Consider the following 14,225-nt stretch of genomic DNA (forward strand, 5'->3'; position numbering starts at 1 on the left):
TTTCATGGAAAAAACAAGGTTTCATGAATGTTCAAAATTTTCACCAAAATGACATACCGCGGGTCTACGTGTTTTTCTGATTTGGGTCAAAAATTGAAAAGTGCTTTTTTCACATTTCTGAGCAAAATTTGGTCCAATTTACCATGCCCATGCATTTTCCCACTCATTTGAGTCATTTTTCATGGAAAAAAACAAGTTTTCATGAATGGTCAAAATTTTCGGCAAAATGACATACCGCGGGTCTACGTTTTTTTCTGATTTGTGTCAAAAATTTAAAAGTGCTTTTTTCACATTTCTGAGCAAAATTTGGTCCAATTTACCATGCCCATGCATTTTCCCACTCATTTGAGTCATTTTTCATGGAAAAAACAAGTTTTCATGAATGGTCAAAATTTTCACCAAAATGACATACCGCGGGTCTACGTTTTTTTCTGATTTGTGTCAAAAATTTAAAAGTGCTTTTTTCACATTTCTGAGCAAAATTTGGTCCAATTTACCATGCCCATGCATTTTCCCACTCATTTGAGTCATTTTTCATGGAAAAAACAAGGTTTCATGAATGGTCAAAATTTTCACCAAAATGACATACCGCGTGTCTACGTTTTTTTCTGATTTGGGTCAAAAATTGAAAAGTGCCTTTTGACACATTTCTGAGCAAAATTTGTCCCAATTTACCATGCCCATGCATTTTCCCACTCATTTGAGTCATTTTTCATGGAAAAAACAAGTTTTCATGAATGGTCAAAATTTTCGCCAAAATGACATACCGCGGGTCTACGTTTTTTTCTGATTTGTGTCAAAAATTTAAAAGTGCTTTTTTTCACATTTCTGAGCAAAATTTGGTCCAATTTACCATGCCCATGCATTTTCCCACTCATTTGAGTCATTTTTCATGGAAAAAACAAGGTTTCATGAATGGTCAAAATTTTCACCAAAATGACATACCGCGGGTCTACGTGTTTTTCTGATTTGGGTTAAAAATTGAAAAGTGCTTTTTGTCACATTTCTGAGCAAAACTTGTTCCAATTTACCATGCCCATGCATTTTCCCACTCATTTGAGTCATTTTTCATGGAAAAAACAAGGTTTCATGAATGGTCAAAATTTTCACCAAAATGACATACCGCGGGTCTACGTGTTTTTCTTTTTTTTTTATGTTAAAAATTGAAAAGTGCTTTTTTCACATTTCTGAGCAAAATTTGGTCCAATTTACCATGCCCATGCATTTTCCCACTCATTTGAGTCATTTTTCATGAAAAAAACAAGTTATCATGAATGGTCAAAATTTTCGCCAAAATGACATTCCGGGTCTACGTTTTTTTCTGATTTGTGTCAAAAATTTTAAAGTGTTTTTTTTCACAATTCTGAGCAAAATTTGTCCCAATTTACTATGCCCATGCATTTTCCCACTCATTTGAGTCATTTTTCATGGAAAAAACAAGTTTTCATGAATGGTCAAAATTTTCACCAAAATGACATACTGCGGGTCTACTTGTTTTTCTGATTTGGGTCAAAAATTGTAAAGTGCTTTTTTTTCACATTTCTGAGCAAAATTTGGTCCCATTTACCATGCCCATGCATTTTCCCACTCATTTCAGTCATTTTTCATGGAAAAAAAACAAGGTTTTATGAATGGTCAAAATTTTCACCAAAATGACATACCGCGGGTCTACGTGTTTTTCTGATTTGGGTCAAAAATTGAAAAGTGCTTTTTTGTCACATTTCTGAGCAAAATTTGGTCCCATTTACCATGCCCATGCATTTTCCCACTCATTTCAGTCATTTTTCATGGAAAAAAAACAAGGTTTTATGAATGGTCAAAATTTTAACCAAAATGACATACCGCGGGTCTACGTGTTTTTCTGATTTGGGTCAAAAATTGAAAAGTGCTTTTTTCACATTTCTGAGCAAAATTTGGTCCAATTTACCATGCCCATGCATTTTCCCATTCATTTGAGTCATTTTTCATGAAAAAAACAAGTTATCACGAATGGTCAAAATTTTTGCCAAAATGACATACCGGGTCTACGTTTTTTTCTGATTTGGGTCAAAAATTGAAAAGTGCCTTTTGACACATTTCTGAGCAAAATTTGTCCCAATTTACCATGCCCATGCATTTTCCCACTCATTTGAGTCATTTTTCATGGAAAAAACAAGGTTTCATGAATGGTCAAAATTTTCACCAAAATGACATACCGCGGGTCTACGTGTTTTTTTGATGTGGGTCAAAAATTGAAAAGTGCTTTTTTCACATTTCTGAGCAAAATTTGGTCCAATTTACCATGCCCATGCATTTTCCCACTCATTTGAGTCATTTTTCATGGAAAGAACAATGTTTCATGAATGGTCAAAATTTTCACCAAAATGACATACCGCGGGTCTACGTTTTTTTCTGATTTGTTTCAAAAATTGAAAAGTGCCTTTTGACACATTTCTGAGCAAAATTTGTCCCAATTTACCATGCCCATGCATTTTCCCACTCATTTGAGTCATTTTTCATGAAAAAAACAAGTTATCATGAATGGTCAAAATTTTTGCCAAAATGACATACCGGTTCTACGTTTTTTTCTGATTTGTGTCAAAAATTTAAAAGTGCTTTTTTCACATTTCTGAGCAAAATTTGGTCCAATTTACCATGCCCATGCATTTTCCCACTCATTTGAGTCATTTTTCATGGAAAAAACAAGGTTTCATGAATGGTCAAAATTTTCACCAAAATGACATACCGCGGGTCTACGTGTTTTTTTGATGTGGGTCAAAAATTGAAAAGTGCTTTTTTTCACATTTCTGAGCAAAATTTGTCCAAATTTACCATGCCCATGAATTTTCCCACTCATTTGAGTCATTTTTCATGGAAAAAACAAGGTTTTATGAATGGTCAAAATTTTCACCAAAATGACATACTGCGGGTCTACGTGTTTTTCTGATTTGGGTCAAAAATTGAAAAGTGCTTTTTGTCACATTTTTGAGCAAAATTTGTTCCAATTTACCATGCCCATGCATTTTCCCACTCATTTGAGTCATTTTTCATGGAAAAAACAAGGTTTCATGAATGGTCAAAATTTTCACCAAAATGACATACGGGTCTACGTTTTTTTCTGATTTGGGTCAAAAATTGAAAAGTGCTTTTTTCACATTTCTGAGCAAAATTTGGTCCAATTTACCATGCCCATGCATTTTCCCACTCATTTGAGTCATTTTTCATGGAAAAAACAAGGTTTCATGAATGGTCAAAATTTTCACCAAAATGACATACTGCGGGTCTACGTTTTTTTCTGATTTGGGTCAAAAATTGAAAAGTGCCTTTTGTCACATTTCTGAGCAAAATTTGTCCCAATTTACCACGCCAATGCATTTTCCCACTCATTTGAGTCATTTTTCATGGAAAAAACAAGGTTTCATGAATGGTCAAAATTTTCACCAAAATGACATACCGCGGGTCTACGTGTTTTTTTGATGTGGGTCAAAAATTGAAAAGTGCTTTTTTTCACATTTCTGAGCAAAATTTGTCCAAATTTACCATGCCCATGAATTTTCCCACTCATTTGAGTCATTTTTCATGGAAAAAACAAGGTTTTATGAATGGTCAAAATTTTCACCAAAATGACATACCGCGGGTCTACGTTTTTTACTGATTTGGGTCAAAAATTGAAAAGTGCCTTTTGTCACATTTCTGAGCAAAATTTGTCCCAATTTACCATGCCCATGCATTTTCCCACTCATTTGAGTCATTTTATATGGAAAAAACAAGTTTTCATGAATGGTCAAAATTTTCACAAAAATGACATACCGCGGGTCTACGTTTTTTTCTGATTTGGGTCAAAAATTGAAAAGTGCCTTTTGACACATTTCTGAGCAAAATTTGTCCCAATTTACCATGCCCATGCATTTTCCCACTCATTTGAGTCATTTTTCTTGGAAAAAACAAGGTTTCATGAATGGTCAAAATTTTCACCAAAATGACATACCGCGGGTCTACGTTTTTTTCTGATTTGGGTCAAAAATTGAAAAGTGCTTTTTTCACATTTCTGAGCAAAATTTGTCCCAATTTACCATGCCAATGCAGTTTCCCACTCATTTGAGTCATTTTTCATGGAAAAAACAATGTTTCATGAATGGTCAAAATTTTCACCAAAATGACATACCGCGGGTCTACGTTTTTTTCTGATTTCGGTCAAAAATTGAAAAGTGCTTTTTGTCACATTTCAGAGCAAAATTTGTCCAAATTTACCATGCCCATGAATTTTCCCACTCATTTGAGTCATTTTTCATGGAAAAAACAAGGTTTTATGAATGGTCAAAATTTTCGCCAAAATGACATACCGCGGGTCTACGTTTTTTTCTGATTTGTGTCAAAAATTTAAAAGTGCTTTTTTCACATTTCTGAGCAAAATTTGGTCCAATTTACCATGCCCATGCATTTTCCCACTCATTTGAGTCATTTTTCATGGAAAAAACAAGGTTTCATGAATGGTCAAAATTTTCACCAAAATGACATACCGCGGGTCTACGAGTTTTTCTGATTTGGGTCAAAAATTGAAAAGTGCTTTTTTTTCACATTTCTGAGCAAAATTTGGTCCAATTTACCATGCCCATGCATTTTCCCACTCATTTGAGTCATTTTTCATGAAAAAAACAAGTTTTCATGAATGGTCAAAATTTTCGCCAAAATGACATACCGCGGGTCTACGTTTTTTTCTGATTTGTGCCAAAATTTTAAAAGTGCTTTTTTCACATTTCTGAGCAAAATTTGGTCCAATTTACCATGCCCATGCATTTTCCCACTCATTTGAGTAATTTTTCATGGAAAAAACAAGTTTTCATGAATGGTCAAAATTTTCACCAAAATGACATACCGCGGGTCTACGTTTTTTTCTGATTTGGGTCAAAAATTGAAAAGTGCTTTTTTCACATTTCTGAGCAAAATTTGTCCCAATTTACCATGCCAATGCAGTTTCCCACTCATTTGAGTCATTTTTCATGGAAAAAACAAGTTTTCATGAATGGTCAAAATTTTCACCAAAATGACATACCGCGGGTCTACGTTTTTTTCTGATTTGGGTCAAAAATTGAAAAGTGCTTTTTTCACATTTCTGAGCAAAATTTGTCCCAATTTACCATGCCCATGCATTTTCCCACTCATTTGAGTCATTTTTCATGGAAAAAACAAGGTTTCATGAATGGTCAAAATTTTCACCAAAATGACATACCGCGGGTCTACGTTTTTTTCTGATTTGGGTCAAAAATTGAAAAGTGCCTTTTGTCACATTTCTGAGCAAAATTTGTCCCAATTTACCATGCCAATGCATTTTCCCACTCATTTGAGTCATTTTTCATGGAAAAAACAAGGTTTCATGAATGGTCAAAATTTTCACCAAAATGACATACCGCGGGTCTACGTTTTTTCTGATTTGGGTCAAAAATTGAAAAGTGCTTTTTTTCACATTTCTGAGCAAAATTTGTCCCAATTTACCATGCCCATGCATTTTCCCACTCATTTGAGTCATTTTTCATGGAAAAAACAAGGTTTCATGAATGGTCAAAATTTTCACCAAAATGACATACGGGTCTACGTTTTTTTCTGATTTGGGTCAAAAATTGAAAAGTGCTTTTTTCACATTTCTGAGCAAAATTTGGTCCAATTTACCATGCCCATGCATTTTCCCACTCATTTGAGTCATTTTTCATGGAAAAAACAATGTTTCATGAATGGTCAAAATTTTCACCAAAATGACATACCGCGGGTCTACGTTTTTTTCTGATTTGGGTCAAAAATTGAAAAGTGCTTTTTGTCACATTTCTGAGCAAAATTTGTCCAAATTTACCATGCCCATGAATTTTCCCACTCATTTGAGTCATTTTTCATGGAAAAAACAAGGTTTTATGAATGGTCAAAATTTTCACCAAAATGACATACCGCGGGTCTACGTTTTTTTCTGATTTGGGTCAAAAATTGAAAAGTGCCTTTTGACACATTTCTGAGCAAAATTTGTCCCAATTTACCATGCCCATGCATTTTCCCACTCATTTGAGTCATTTTTCATGGAAAAAACAAGGTTTCATGAATGGTCAAAATTTTCACCAAAATGACATACCGCGGGTCTACGTTTTTTTCTGATTTGGGTCAAAAATTGAAAAGTGCCTTTTGACACATTTCTGAGCAAAATTTGTCCCAATTTACCATGCCAATGCAGTTTCCCACTCATTTGAGTCATTTTTCATGGAAAAAACAATGTTTCATGAATGGTCAAAATTTTCACCAAAATGACATACCGCGGGTCTACGTTTTTTTCTGATTTGGGTCAAAAATTGAAAAGTGCTTTTTGTCACATTTCTGAGCAAAATTTGTCCAAATTTACCATGCCCATGAATTTTCCCACTCATTTGAGTCATTTTTCATGGAAAAAACAAGGTTTTATGAATGGTCAAAATTTTCACCAAAATGACATACCGCGGGTCTACGTTTTTTACTGATTTGGGTCAAAAATTGAAAAGTGCCTTTTGTCACATTTCTGAGCAAAATTTGTCCCAATTTACCATGCCCATGCATTTTCCCACTCATTTGAGTCATTTTATATGGAAAAAACAAGTTTTCATGAATGGTCAAAATTTTCGCCAAAATGACATACCGCGGGTCTACGTTTTTTTCTGATTTGTGTCAAAAATTTAAAAGTGCTTTTTTCACATTTCTGAGCAAAATTCCATGCCCATGCATTTTCCCACTCATTTGAGTCATTTTTCATGGAAAAAACAAGGTTTCATGAATGGTCAAAATTTTCACCAAAATGACATACCGCGGGTCTACGAGTTTTTCTGATTTGGGTCAAAAATTTAAAAGTGCCTTTTGACACATTTCTGAGCAAAATTTGTCCCAATTTACCATGCCCATGCATTTTCCCACTCATTTGAGTCATTTTTCATGGAAAAAACAAGGTTTCATGAATGGTCAAAATTTTCACCAAAATGACATACCGCGCGGGTCTACGTTTTTTTCTGATTTGGGTCAAAAATTGAAAAGTGCTTTTTTTTCACATTTCTGAGCAAAATTTGTCCCAATTTACCATGCCCGTGCATTTTCCCACTCGTTTAAGTCATTTTTCATGGAAAAAACAAGGTTTCATGAATGGTCAAAATTTTCACCAAAATGACATACCGCGGGTCTACGTTTTTTTCTGATTTGGGTCAAAAATTGAAAAGTGCCTTTTGTCACATTTCTGAGCAAAATTTGATTAAATAAATGAGCAAAAAAATGAGCAAAACTCATTTGAGTCATTTTTCATGGAAAAAACAAGGTTTCATGAATGGTCAAAATTTTCACCAAAATGACATACCGCGGGTCTACGTTTTTTTCTGATTTGGGTCAAAAATTGAAAAGTGCCTTTTGTCACATTTCTGAGCAAAATTTGTCCCAATTTACCATGCCCCCATGCATTTTCCCACTCATTTGAGTAATTTTTCATGGAAAAAAACAAGTTTTCATGAATGGTCAAAATTTTTGGCAAAATGACATACCGCGGGTCTACGTTTTTTTCTGATTTGTGTCAAAAATTTAAAAGTGCTTTTTTCACATTTCTGAGCAAAATTTGGTCCAATTTACCATGCCCATGCATTTTCCCACTCATTTGAGTCATTTTTCATGGAAAAAACAAGTTTTCATGAATGGTCAAAATTTTCACCAAAATGACATGCCGCGGGTCTACGTTTTTTTCTGATTTGTGTCAAAAATTTAAAAGTGCTTTTTTCACATTTCTGAGCAAAATTTGGTCCAATTTACCATGCCCATGCATTTTCCCACTCATTTGAGTCATTTTTCATGGAAAAAACAAGGTTTCATGAATGGTCAAAATTTTCACCAAAATGACATTCCGCGGGTCTACGTGTTTTTCTGATTTGGGTTAAAAATTGAAAAGTGCTTTTTGTCACATTTCTGAGCAAAATTTGGTCCAATTTACCATGCCAATGCATTTTCCCACTCATTTGAGTAATTTTTCATGGAAAAAACAAGGTTTCATGAATGGTCAAAATTTTCACCAAAATGACATACCGCGGTTCTACGTTTTTTTCTGATTTGTGTCAAAAATTTAAAAGTGCTTTTTTCACATTTCTGAGCAAAATTTGGTCCAATTTACCATGCCCATGCATTTTCCCACTCATTTGAGTCATTTTTCATGGAAAAAACAAGTTTTCATGAATGGTCAAAATTTTCACCAAAATGACATGCCGCGGGTCTACGTTTTTTTCTGATTTGTGTCAAAAATTTAAAAGTGCTTTTTTCACATTTCTGAGCAAAATTTGGTCCAATTTACCATGCCCATGCATTTTCCCACTCATTTGAGTCATTTTTCATGGAAAAAACAAGGTTTCATGAATGGTCAAAATTTTCACCAAAATGACATACCGCGGGTCTACGTGTTTTTCTGATTTGGGTTAAAAATTGAAAAGTGCTTTTTGTCACATTTCTGAGCAAAATTTGGTCCAATTTACCATGCCAATGCATTTTCCCACTCATTTGAGTAATTTTTCATGGAAAAAACAAGGTTTCATGAATGGTCAAAATTTTCACCAAAATGACATACCGCGGTTCTACGTTTTTTAATGATTTGTGTCAAAAATTTAAAAGTGCTTTTTTCACATTTCTAAGCAAAATTTGGTCCAATTTACCATGCCCATGCATTTTCCCACTCATTTGAGTCATTTTTCATGGAAAAAACAAGGTTTCATGAATGGTCAAAATTTTCACCAAAATGACATACCGCGGGTCTACGTGTTTTTCTGATTTGGGTTAAAAATTGAAAAGTGCTTTTTGTCACATTTCTGAGCAAAATTTGTTCCAATTTACCATGCCAATGCATTTTCCCACTCATTTGAGTCATTTTTCATGGAAAAAACAAGGTTTCATGAATGGTCAAAATTTTCACCAAAACGACATACCGCGGGTCTACGTTTTTTTCTGATTTGGGTCAAAAATTGAAAAGTGCTTTTTTCACATTTCTGAGCAAAATTTGGTCCAATTTACCATGCCCATGCATTTTCCCACTCATTTGAGTCATTTTTCATGGAAAAAACAAGTTTTCATGAATGGTCAAATTTTTGCCAAAACGACATACCGGGTCTACGTTTTTTTCTGATTTGTGTCAAAAATTTAAAAGTGTTTTTTTCACATTTCTGAGCAAAATTTGGTCCAATTTACCATGCCCATGCATTTTCTACGGTGGCCGAGAAAGCCCAACGCAGTGCAAATTGAAAAGCGCTGCAAAAGCACAAAACACATCCATCAAAATTACAACACAGGCGCTGCAAATAGAAAAACGCGCTGCAAATAGAAAAACGCGCTGCAAATAGAACCACAACACAACGGAAGTGAGTCACAACACAACGGAATTTTCCCGGGGGACCTTAAAAGATACTGTACCAGCTAAGCTGCGTCTTCAGTAACGTCTCGGACTTCACTATGTGTACAAAGGACAATAAGTGGCAAACAAGGCGTTTTGTGAAGCAGAACTTTTAATAATATGCACACAACCGTGGTAATCACAGGTAATAAACATAACTTACTTTTCAGAAGCTTGTTTGCCACTTACTGTCCTTTGTATACAGCAGGTACAGCATCTTTTAAGGTCCCCCGGGAAAATTCCGTTGTGTTGTGACTCACTTCCGTTGTGTTGTGGTTCTATTTGCAGCGCGTTTTTCTATTTGCAGCGCGTTTTTCTATTTGCAGCGCGTTTTTCTATTTGCAGCGCCTGTGTTGTAATTTTGATGGATGTGTTTTGTGCTTTTGCAGCGCTTTTCAATTTGCACTGCGTTGGGCTTTCTCGGCCACCGTAATTTTCCCACTCATTTGAGTCATTTTTCATGAAAAAAACAAGTTATCACGAATGGTCAAATTTTTGCCAAAATGACATACCGGGTCTACGTTTTTTTCTGATTTGTGTCAAAAATTTAAAAGTGTTTTTTTCACATTTCTGAGCAAAATTTGGTCCAATTTACCATGCCCATGCATTTTCCCACTCGTTTGAGTCATTTTTCATGGAAAAAACAAGGTTTCACGAATGTTCAAAATTTTCACCAAAATGACATACCGCGGGTCTACGTTTTTTTCTGATTTGGGTCAAAAATTGAAAAGTGCCTTTTGACACATTTCTGAGCAAAATTTGTCCCAATTTACCATTCCCATGCATTTTCCCACTCATTTGAGTAATTTTTCATGGAAAAAACAAGGTTTCATGAATGGTCAAAATTTTCACCAAAATGACATACCGCGGGTCTACGTTTTTTTCTGATTTGGGTCAAAAATTGAAAAGTGCCTTTTGACACATTTCTGAGCAAAATTTGTCCCAATTTACCATGCCCATGCATTTTCCCACTCATTTGAGTCATTTTTCATGGAAAAAACAAGGTTTCATGAATGGTCAAAATTTTCACCAAAATGACATACCGCGGGTCTACGTTTTTTTCTGATTTGGGTCAAAAATTGAAAAGTGCCTTTTTTCACATTTCTGAGCAAAATTTGTCCCAATTTACCATGCCAATGCATTTTCCCACTCATTTGAGTCATTTTTCATGGAAAAAACAAGGTTTCATGAATGGTCAAAATTTTCACCAAAATGACATACCGCAGGTCTACGTTTTTTCTGATTTGGGTCAAAAATTGAAAAGTGCTTTTTTTTCACATTTCTGAGCAAAATTTGTCCCAATTTACCATGCCCGTGCATTTTCCCACTCGTTTAAGTCATTTTTCATGGAAAAAACAAGGTTTCATGAATGGTCAAAATTTTCACCAAAATGACATACCGCGGGTCTACGTTTTTTTCTGATTTGGGTCAAAAATTGAAAAGTGCCTTTTGTCACATTTCTGAGCAAAATTTGATTAAATAAATGAGCAAAAAAATGAGCAAAACTCATTTGAGTCATTTTTCATGGAAAAAACAAGGTTTCATGAATGGTCAAAATTTTTGGCAAAATGACATACCGCGGGTCTACGTTTTTTTCTGATTTATGTCAAAAATTTAAAAGTGCTTTTTTCACATTTCTGAGCAAAATTTGGTCCAATTTACCATGCCCATGCATTTTCCCACTCATTTGAGTCATTTTTCATGGAAAAAACAAGTTTTCATGAATGGTCAAAATTTTCACCAAAATGACATGCCGCGGGTCTACGTTTTTTTCTGATTTGTGTCAAAAATTTAAAAGTGCTTTTTTCACATTTCTGAGCAAAATTTGGTCCAATTTACCATGCCCATGCATTTTCCCACTCATTTGAGTCATTTTTCATGGAAAAAACAAGGTTTCATGAATGGTCAAAATTTTCACCAAAATGACATACCGCGGGTCTACGTGTTTTTCTGATTTGGGTTAAAAATTGAAAAGTGCTTTTTGTCACATTTCTGAGCAAAATTTGTTCCAATTTACCATGCCAATGCATTTTCCCACTCATTTGAGTCATTTTTCATGGAAAAAACAAGGTTTCATGAATGGTCAAAATTTTCACCAAAACAACATACCGCGGGTCTACGTTTTTTTCTGATTTGGGTCAAAAATTGAAAAGTGCTTTTTTCACATTTCTGAGCAAAATTTGGTCCAATTTACCATGCCCATGCATTTTCCCACTCATTTGAGTCATTTTTCATGAAAAAAACAAGTTATCACGAATGGTCAAATTTTTGCCAAAAAGACATACCGGGTCTACGTTTTTTTCTGATTTGTGTCAAAAATTTAAAAGTGTTTTTTTCACATTTCTGAGCAAAATTTGGTCCAATTTACCATGCCCATGCATTTTCCCACTCGTTTGAGTCATTTTTCATGGAAAAAACAAGGTTTCACGAATGTTCAAAATTTTCACCAAAATGACATACCGCGGGTCTACGTTTTTTTCTGATTTGGGTCAAAAATTGAAAAGTGCCTTTTGACACATTTCTGAGCAAAATTTGTCCCAATTTACCATTCCCATGCATTTTCCCACTCATTTGAGTAATTTTTCATGGAAAAAACAAGGTTTCATGAATGGTCAAAATTTTCACCAAAATGACATACCGCGGGTCTACGTTTTTTTCTGATTTGGGTCAAAAATTGAAAAGTGCCTTTTGACACATTTCTGAGCAAAATTTGTCCCAATTTACCATGCCCATGCATTTTCCCACTCATTTGAGTCATTTTTCATGGAAAAAACAAGGTTTCATGAATGGTCAAAATTTTCACCAAAATGACATACCGCGGGTCTACGTTTTTTTCTGATTTGGGTCAAAAATTGAAAAGTGCCTTTTTTCACATTTCTGAGCAAAATTTGTCCCAATTTACCATGCCAATGCATTTTCCCACTCATTTGAGTCATTTTTCATGGAAAAAACAAGGTTTCATGAATGGTCAAAATTTTCACCAAAATGACATACCGCAGGTCTACGTTTTTTCTGATTTGGGTCAAAAATTGAAAAGTGCCTTTTGACACATTTCTGAGCAAAATTTGTCCCAATTTACCATGCCCATGCATTTTCCCACTCATTTGAGTCATTTTTCATGGAAAAAACAAGGTTTCATGAATGGTCAAAATTTTCACCAAAATGACATACCGCGGGTCTACGTTTTTTTCTGATTTGGGTCAAAAATTGAAAAGTGCTTTTTTTCACATTTCTGAGCAAAATTTGTCCAAATTTACCATGCCCGTGCATTTTCCCACTCGTTTAAGTCATTTTTCATGGAAAAAACAATGTTTCATGAATGGTCAAAATTTTCACCAAAATGACATACCGCGGGTCTACGTTTTTTTCTGATTTGGGTCAAAAATTGAAAAGTGCTTTTTGTCACATTTCTGAGCAAAATTTTTCCAAATTTACCATGCCCATGCATTTTCCCACTAATTTGAGTCATTTTTCATGGAAAAAACAAGGTTTCATGAATGGTCAAAATTTTCACCAAAATGACATACCGCGGGTCTACGTTTTTTTCTGATTTGGGTCAAAAATTGAAAAGTGCTTTTTTTCACATTTCTGAGCAAAATTTGTCCAAATTTACCATGCCCGTGCATTTTCCCACTCGTTTAAGTCATTTTTCATGGAAAAAACAATGTTTCATGAATGGTCAAAATTTTCACCAAAATGACATACCGCGGGTCTACGTTTTTTTCTGATTTGGGTCAAAAATTGAAAAGTGCTTTTTGTCACATTTCTGAGCAAAATTTTTCCAAATTTACCATGCCCATGCATTTTCCCACTCATTTGAGTCATTTTTCATGGAAAAAACAAGGTTTCATGAATGGTCAAAATTTTCACCAAAATGACATACCGCGGGTCTACGTTTTTTTCTGATTTGGGTCAAAAATTGAAAAGTGCCTTTTGTCACATTTCTGAGCAAAATTTGATTAAATAAATGAGCAAAAAAATGAGCAAAACTCATTTGAGTCATTTTTCATGGAAAAAACAAGGTTTCATGAATGGTCAAAATTTTCACCAAAACGACATACCGCGAGTCTACGTTTTTTTCTGATTTGGGTCAAAAATTTAAAAGTGCCTTTTGACACATTTCTGAGCAAAATTTGTCCCAATTTACCATGCCCATGCATTTTCCCACTCATTTGAGTCATTTTTCATGGAAAAAACAAGGTTTCATGAATGGTCAAAATTTTCACCAAAATCACATACCGCGGGTCTACGTTTTTTTCTGATTTGGGTCAAAAATTGAAAAGTGCCTTTTGTCACATTTCTGAGCAAAAATTTGTCCCAATTTACCATGCCAATGCACTTTCCCACTCATTTGAGTCATTTTTCATGTAAAAAACAAGGTTTCATGAATGGTCAAAATTTTCACCAAAATGACATACCGCGGGTCTACGTTTTTTTCTGATTTGGGTCAAAAATTGAAAAGTGCTTTCTTCACATTTCTGAGCAAAATTTGTCCCAATTTACCATGCCCGTGCATTTTCCCACTCGTTTAAGTCATTTTTCATGGAAAAAACAAGGTTTCATGAATGGTCAAAATTTTCACCAAAATGACATACCGCGGGTCTACGTTTTTTTTCTGATTTTGGTCAAAAATTGAAAAGTGCCTTTTGTCACATTTCTGAGCAAAATTTGATTAAATAAATGAGCAAAAAAATGAGCAAAACTCATTTGAGTCATTTTTCATGGAAAAAACAAGGTTTCATGAATGGTCAAAATTTTCACCAAAATGACATACCGCGGGGTCTACGTTTTTTTCTGATTTGGGTCAAAAATTTAAAAGTGCCTTTTGACACAT

The sequence above is a fragment of the Astyanax mexicanus genome, unplaced genomic scaffold (genome assembly GCF_023375975.1).
Source record: "Astyanax mexicanus isolate ESR-SI-001 unplaced genomic scaffold, AstMex3_surface scaffold_44, whole genome shotgun sequence".
Taxonomy (NCBI): domain Eukaryota; kingdom Metazoa; phylum Chordata; class Actinopteri; order Characiformes; family Acestrorhamphidae; genus Astyanax; species Astyanax mexicanus.